Raw genomic sequence first — 8,138 nt, forward strand, 5'->3', positions numbered from 1 at the left:
TTTTATGGTCTCTGAGAGCTGTCTCAGGAGCCCCGAATCTAGCTCTTCCACTTGGTGTGGGGGTCTGTAGCAGAGCCCTACCACCAAATCCCTTCTCCTTGCCCCCCATGTAACTTAACCCACAGTCCTTTTACTTTCTCCTCCTTCGATTCCATCTTGATGAGGGTCGAAGTATATTGCTCATTGACATAGAGTACAACCCTTCCCCCTTTCTTCCCCACCCTGTCCTTTCTGTACAGCCTATAACCCTCAATATGTACCGCCCAGTCGTGGGAAGAATCCCACCAGGTTTCAGGTAGCTCTACTAAGTTGTAGGTGTTTTCTGCAAGCAGGAGTGCTAGTTCATCCTGCTTGTTCCCCATGCTCCTAGCATTAGTATATAGGCACTTGAGCCCTGTGAGTGGTGCCTTTTTTGCCCCCCAGCTCTGATTCCCAAAGGGCCCCTTATTGCTTACCTGCTTACTGCTTACCTGTGCTGTAGTGCTGGCCGACCCATGGATTGCAGGTTCCCGATGTTCTCCTTCTTCAGGCTGGGCTGTCCTTGTGGGTGCCACATGGTTTGGTGGTCCACAGCTTCCCCCGCCCTCATCTTCCCCTCCCCCAACAAGCCTAGTTTAAAGCCCTGCGTTCAGTATGGTCTAAACAGCAACTATGGATTTTTATCCCATTTCCCATTTCCTGGATTATGTCCCTTTGGGTTTTACTTGTCTGCCTCTCTCAGCACTGCCCCCTCTGCTCACCCCTTTCTTTCATATTCATATTGTTTTCTTTATTTGATAGCCTCCTGTGTGCATGTCCTTTCATAGCATGTGATGAAGTGAACTTTTGCTTATGACAGCTTATGCATCTTTGATTCGGTTATTCTATAAAGTACATCTCTACCCTGCCTTCTATAAAACAGGATAGCAACTCAAATGAAAGATGAACCAGGGTGTCACACTAGCCTACTAAACTGCTGAAGTGAACAGTGCTAAAGAAGGAAGACTAAGAAGAAGTTGGTTGAGGTCAGTACTGTGCACTGAAATTGCAGAAATATCCACTGAATCATCACATAGGTTTAAGAAAAGGTGTCATAACTGGTTATACACCTTTAGTTCTCGGTTTGTAGAGGATATCTTTTTCACATTTTGCAGTTTCTAGCAAGGGACCAGTTATCCATTTAAGGTCAGTAGCCACCTTGATTCTGTTTGGTATTCCAGCACAATCTATGCATCTTACAGTTACAGTGGTAATGTGTCAGGTGTCAGTGAGTTCCTGATTTCCAGTACATTAGTGCATTCCTAACTATTGGATGAATGTACTGTAGTCTTATAACACAGAATTATGACAAAAATAAATAATATTATAACAGAGTGTTTCAAATGATTAGAGTCTGTTGTATGAGCAGCTTCTTGGCTGCTACTACATTAAAGGAGGAACAGAAGAAACATCATACTATTGCCAGTACATTCAGTACTTCTCTTAGACTCCATATCTTGTAGCGAAGGAACAATGCTGAACTAGACAATGTCAGCATATCACTGTCACATGCTGACATTTTGTCACTTGCCCATGGAACCCTTGCCAGAGTGAATATAGACATATTGCACTTTTCTGTCTTTAGTCCATGGTAAGTAGCCTTGTTTTAATATTAAATACTTATGCTAGCAATCTGGACTGGCAGAACTGCCTTCTGCAGTGTATAATTTCAGATAAGTGGAAGCAGAGCTTGTTTTCTATTATCATTCCATGATCCTGCCAATAAAGTTCATGAAACAAAATAGACCAGAATTGTGGCTGTGACCTGCAAATCAGGGAAACATGCGATGTGACAGCAAACTGTCTTCACAACTGGCACTGATTACATGATCACTCACTAAGACTTCTATCCAGCTCTACAATCCCAGTGACCAACTGAAGTTAACGGTACACTGCAGCACAATGAGGGACTTGTATAATGCACGCAAAACAAATTCTGCAATAATACTGGAACACAGTAATTTATAATTTTCCATCAATCTCTTATAGATTACATGTCTCGGATGCTTAATGAGATTCTCAGAGAACAGCAGTGTTCAGCATTGACTAGCTGTTGGGACATTAGAGTTGGATTGGGTGTACTAGTACTTATCAAGTGATTTTTTAAAAAGTGATAACCCTCCGTGATTTTCATATAATTGATATCCCAAACACTACAGAATAGAAAGTACTTTCTGGCTTGACTTCCAAAAAAGCAAAATGTTATTTCCAATCTATATATGGTAGAAAATTGTTTCTATCACAACTGCACTGTTCACTGAATTCCTAAAGATTGTATGTTATAAAGCCATAAAAATTCCCATAACTTGCATAAAAAGGAGCCCCAAAATTATAATAAAATGTTCAGCAAGATAAAAATAGAGCACAAATACTTGAAACTGAGACCAAAATCCAGCTCTGGACCCATTACATCTTCTAATTCTAATTTACAATAGGCTAGAGTCTTGGCAATAAAGTTCATTTAAGATGGACAAAGCAGATCTCATCATTAGCTTTTTTAAACCATGTAAAGAAAAACTTAAGACAATGCATATTAGATGTCATGGACACGGGTGGCAGTGGCTCGATAGGCTTCAAATGCCATGAATGTTTGATCCAGTGTTTGATCCAAAGGCACAGCTGACACCAAGCACTGCAGAATGCAATGTTATCTGCTACCTCTGTCTTGCTGTACTACAGGATTTTTGGCTGCCTTTCCAATTTTCCATTTCATCTCTGTTGCACTTCAGTTCTCACATTAAATCTTGTACATCTTGAGAATCCCAGTTTCTAAAACTATCAGAAGTGTAAGTCAGAAGCACAAGGAAAGAGTAAATGTAGTCTTCCACTCAGCTCCTGGACAAGAAACTAATACCACGAACAGTATTTGTTATCAGGCAAAGAAAAAGAACAGATGAAAGAGTAGTACAAGTGTGTGTATTGTTATAGAGCATGTGTACATTGCATTGTTTATTAGGCATTTAATGTAAGCTTCCTGTCCCCAAGCAGGAACAACCATAGTCCATATAGTCAAGGCCACAACAAAGAGCAGATATTTTTCCTCTGCATCCAAAGTAACTTGCATTTGTTATCAATTGCACCTAGGAATTGATATACAAAATGCAGTCTTTCTAATTTAGTGCAGATCAACTACATTTATAAGTGAAGCCTTCTGCAAAGTCCAGGGAAAAACCCTGTGGAAAGACTGGTTGGGGGGAGGAAAAAGCTCTAAACTCTAAACTCAACTCATCCTTGGATTGCAGCAAGTTTTGCCAGAATGAATATATATGCAGTAGGCTTACTAGCAAACAGGAAGACTGAAGAAAGTTTGCAGCAACAGAAAGTGACCCCACAGAAGGCTAGCACAGCCTCATATGAGGGAGATGCTGACTTGTGAGGAGACAGGACCAGGGAAACCAAAGGCCTACTAATTCAGCACCTTTGTGCAGCAAGTTCTGCTGCAAGGTACCTGGCTATAGAATACAGAATCCCAAAGTGCAACTCATGGACCACATGCAACCTGCAAAGCCTGTATGTAGCCCACACAGGGACATTTTGATGGTGGCCGCCAATGTTACTTCTATTCAACATAAAGGGCACAGACAGAAGTAACAATTTTTGCCCAAGCTGGCCACAGAAAGCTGTCTACAGCCATGTCCAGACATAAATGCACAGCTGCAGGCTGCTTCAAAAATGGACAATCAGGTGAAAATCTGAACCCTCATTGCATAAGAGTTCAGATGAAAACATTTCAAAACAGTCTTCTGTAATTGTGTCTGTGCCGCCTACCATCCTGTCACCATTTTTAGAATGGGAGGGAGGAAAGGGAGTGGAGGGAGTTCCATCTGCGGTTTTTTTCAGCCCCTGCTGCAGGGTGGGCCATCCTGAGGTGAGGGAGCTCCAATTCACCCACTCCACCCTCCAGCGCCAGCTGGGGAACCCCTAGAATCAGTTCCTTTGATCCCTTTCCCCCCTCCCATTCTGAAAACAAGAACAGGCTAGAAGAGAGATGGAGCCATAGCTAGAGGAAACCAGCTGCAGGCTGGCAGCCAGCAGCTAGATTCCTTTCCCCCTGGAACCAAGAGTGAACTTCTGTTTGGTCCTGGGGATTTGCTTCCTGCAAAACATTCTGAGTTACAACAGGGAGCTACACTTCTGTCTATATTGAAAGATACTGCCTTGCAAATTTGTCCTGTTATGCCTATTAGGTGATACTAGCACCCCAGACTATATGAACAAAACTTTGGAAACCCCTGCCTGGCTGTAAGCAAATCTCTCCTCCTTCAGTAGAATCTCTGGGAAAGAGCCAGTAACAAGATGAGCTACTCAGGGATACATGTCACGCAGACTGGGACATGGAAGTGCAATTTTTACCTCCTTATTCATTAGTAAATTAAGCCCATCATTTTGACAGTGGGCTCTTAATATCTGCTTTATTACGTTACCATATGTCCGGGTTTTCCTGCACATGTCCTCTTTTTGGGTCCTCCAGTCTCTGTCTGGGTGTTTTTTTGAAATCTGAACAAATGCCTGGGATTTTGCTGTGCTCTGCTGGTGGGAGCAAAGGAAGGGTGACTGGAGGCAGGGGGAACCATGTGTGAGTGCACTCACAGACACATGTGGCTGGCCTGAAACCAGCTAGGGTGGTGGAAACAGCCTTGGCAGCTGGATGCAGGTAAGTCTATGGGGAGTGGGGGTTGGAGGGCCAGGGCTTGGGGACTCTTGTGGTCAGTGGAGGGGATCAGTGTTCCCCTGCTAGCACTGGGGAATGGTGTCTAGGTGCAAGGGCTGTGGCAGGGCAGAGGCGGGGGGGAAGTCTGCCCCTCCATCAGGGGAAGGAGGTGGGGGGGAGCTTTTGGGGGCAGTGGGGAGTTGCACAGCCAACCTAGTGGCACCAGGGGATGGTGCCTGTTCTCACAGGGGCAGGGCACCTGGGAGATGATGCTTGCAGGGATGGGCATAGCCAGGCTAGCTAGCACAGCACAGAATCCACAACCTGGATCCTGGTTGGAGGGGTGCTACAGGCATCTCCTCCTCCTCCCTCCACCTGCTGGAGCTGGACTTGCTCTGCCACTACCCTGAGCCAGTCACCACAGCCGCTGCGTTCTGGCCTGGTTGGGACAGGGGCAGCTGAAGGACCCCTCCAGCAGAGCTGAGGGGAGCAGAGGGGCTTCAGGTTGGGAGTGAGGGGCACCAGCAGGGCTGTGGGGCTGTGGGTGGGAAGTAAGGGGCATTGGAGGGCTGTGGGGGATGGGAGTGCAGGGCACTGGCAGCACCAGGGGACTGTGGGTCAGGAGTGAGGACACCAGCTGAACCTGAGGGAGGGGTGGGGGGCTATGGGTCAGAAGTGCAGGGTGGGTCAGGAGTGAGAGGCACCAACAGGTATAGGGTGGTTGCGGGTTGGGACTAAGGGGCACCAGCATAGCCTGGGGGGTGAGGGAGGGTGAGGGACTATGGGTCAGGATTGAGGGACACCAGCAGGGCAAGGGGTCTGAGGACCAAGAGTGAGGGGCAGCACCAGGGATGGGGGCTGCAGGTTGGGAGTGAAGGGCAGTGGCAGTGCCAGGGGGATGTGGGTTGGGAGAGAGGTGTGCCCCTGACAGGTGTCTTCTTTTTCAGAAATTGAAATATGATAACCATAGCTTTATTATCTACTCTGCCCATGTTCGAACAGTATGCCGAAGGTAATCTCCGCTTTTCAACTTGTGGTAATTTTTACTTAGAACATCTTTCCAAGCACTTGTTACATAGATGAGAAGTAGAAACTATTCCAAGGGTGTCCCCCTCTATCAGGAAACTGGCTACATTTTAGATCTTGATTGTCAGTTGGACAAATGACACTGCAGCTCAAGCTTGCAATCTCTACCATCATATCAATCAGGGAATCAATATGCTGTCCAAGAAGCATGAAATCTAACAGCCCCTTGAGTACAAAAAAGTGCATCTGAACCAACTTGCATGCAAATACATGCCTAGAAAAGCACCTTGTGCATAGTCATTCCATACATAAGACAGTAACTTACAAACTCATCCAAAAACAGGAGCCAGGGGAAGTGCACAGAGCAGCATAGGAAGAAGACAGAATTGTTATAATAGCAGTGCAACACAGGGTAGGAGGAAACAGCCAAATAAGTCTACTTAGTCATGAGGTCACAAGACAGTTATTCAGTGGTGATAATGTAACATTCATTACAGAGATTAAAAACAGTTGAGTGTAACATTTGGGACACTCCCTCATGGCTACTACATGGCATATACATGGCACATATACTGATGGCTACTCGAGTCAACAAGTCAACTGGTCCTCTTCCCAACTACTCCACCTAGGGATGCCAGATGGAAAGGGGCTTGAAAAATGAGGGAGGTCCTTGCCTGGCCTGTTGCCAATAAGTATAATTCAAATTCTCTCTTCTCCCTAAATACATTTAATGTGGGTGGACCCTACATCTTTGTACAGTTCCACAGTTGATTCCTCCAAGGGATCCTCACTACTCCTATAGCTCAGGCAGTGCTAAGTTCCCTTTGCCTCCTTCAAAATGCAAAACCCAGGAAGGAGGAGCAGCCTGTTGCTTTACAGGAGGAAGGACCCAGGAGCTGAGGGCCAATGCAGATTATTCCTCCTTTTCTTTAAGATAGCAGCATGACCTGCTCTGTCCCTCCTCTTGCTTCCCCGTCCTAAAAAATCCCATTAGCTCCTGCTTTTAACAAAGGTAGGAAGAACTGAGAGGCATAGCAGACTGAGCTACAAATGATGGTATCTTTGGCCTCCAATCTTTTCAAATTGGAGGCCAAGGTCTATCTTGGCCTCCAATCAGAAACAGCCAAACCACTGCCTGAGAATGTGCTGGCTTCACAGGATGGCTCAGGCTTATCCATACATCCAAACTTATTTTCTAAGAAAAGTATATGAATGTTGAATTCCTGAAGAGAGAGAAAATATAGTCCTTGATTGATTTGGAAGAAGCAATCACTAAACTAATATTCACCTCACTGAAATGAGTGGTATACAATCTTCTGATAGGACCCAATACTGAAAGTTGCAGTCCTATAAAATAAACACCACATCAATCAATCAAATTAACCAATCTGTCAACATGCTACCATGAAAATATGCTATGCAAGTCATCTAGGACACCTGCACTTACAATCAATCTTCCAGAAAGTCTTCAAGTTCCTCCCATCCTAACTACACAAATCCTCAGAGCACCATCACAGAGGGTGAAATTCTTCCACCTCCACTGACTTTCGTCATCAGTGATCTAGTCTCAAGCACTGATTGCTGCTACATGCAATATATGTAAATCAACCTGGGAAACATAAAACAGAGCCTGTAAACCAAAACCAAAATTAAATTCACTAATTCCATCCCACAGTAAACTGACAGATGAGGAGAGGGTGGAAACTGTGAAGGAGGGACAAGCAGGATAAGGGGTTTTTTTGGCCTTGTATCAATTCTACTCCTCTCCTTGGACCATAACCTTGTCATTAAAGAGGTTTGTGTGTCCCAATGACGCTCAGAGCGATGTCATCTGGAGTTTTGCATTCCTGATAGGGTCTCCCCTGGTGAACAGACCTGAGGTGAGGTCCCAGACTAAGCAAGGTCCAAACTCCTGAAGACCCCAACATACTGGCATACTTGAGGACATGCTGGTTCTCTGTGGCTATAAAGGTGGATGAGGGCTGCAGCAGGATGGAGGTCTCCGGTTGTCTTGGACATCCTTGCCACTGGGTTCAGGGCTCCTTCCTGTCAAGCTCATGTGGCTGTTGCTTGCACACTGGCTTTCCCCACATTAAAAGTTGTCACATGCAGGCCTCTGCCAGGGATGTTAACATCTCCCACCAAGTCCTGTGGTGATGGATGCGTGGCAGCGGGGACAGGAATAGTGATTTCTGGGAGTCCCTAGTCACAAATCTGCACATAGGCTGTGGTCATGTGATGGTCATTTTGCACTTAGTGACACAGAAGTACAATTCAGCAGCTGCAGCTGTGACTCTTTAAGATCCCCTCTGCTCACCCTGACTGTGGAAGGGGCTAGAAAAGGTGCCCTAAACATAGGCGGTCTTGCTCTGGATCCAAGAAATGGCAGAGGAGGAAGGAAAGTGCACAACATCTAGGCTAACAGTTGTGCCCCCTACCCCCC

This window comes from Alligator sinensis, unplaced genomic scaffold (genome assembly GCF_000455745.1).
Source record: "Alligator sinensis unplaced genomic scaffold, ASM45574v1 scaffold405_2, whole genome shotgun sequence".
Taxonomy (NCBI): domain Eukaryota; kingdom Metazoa; phylum Chordata; order Crocodylia; family Alligatoridae; genus Alligator; species Alligator sinensis.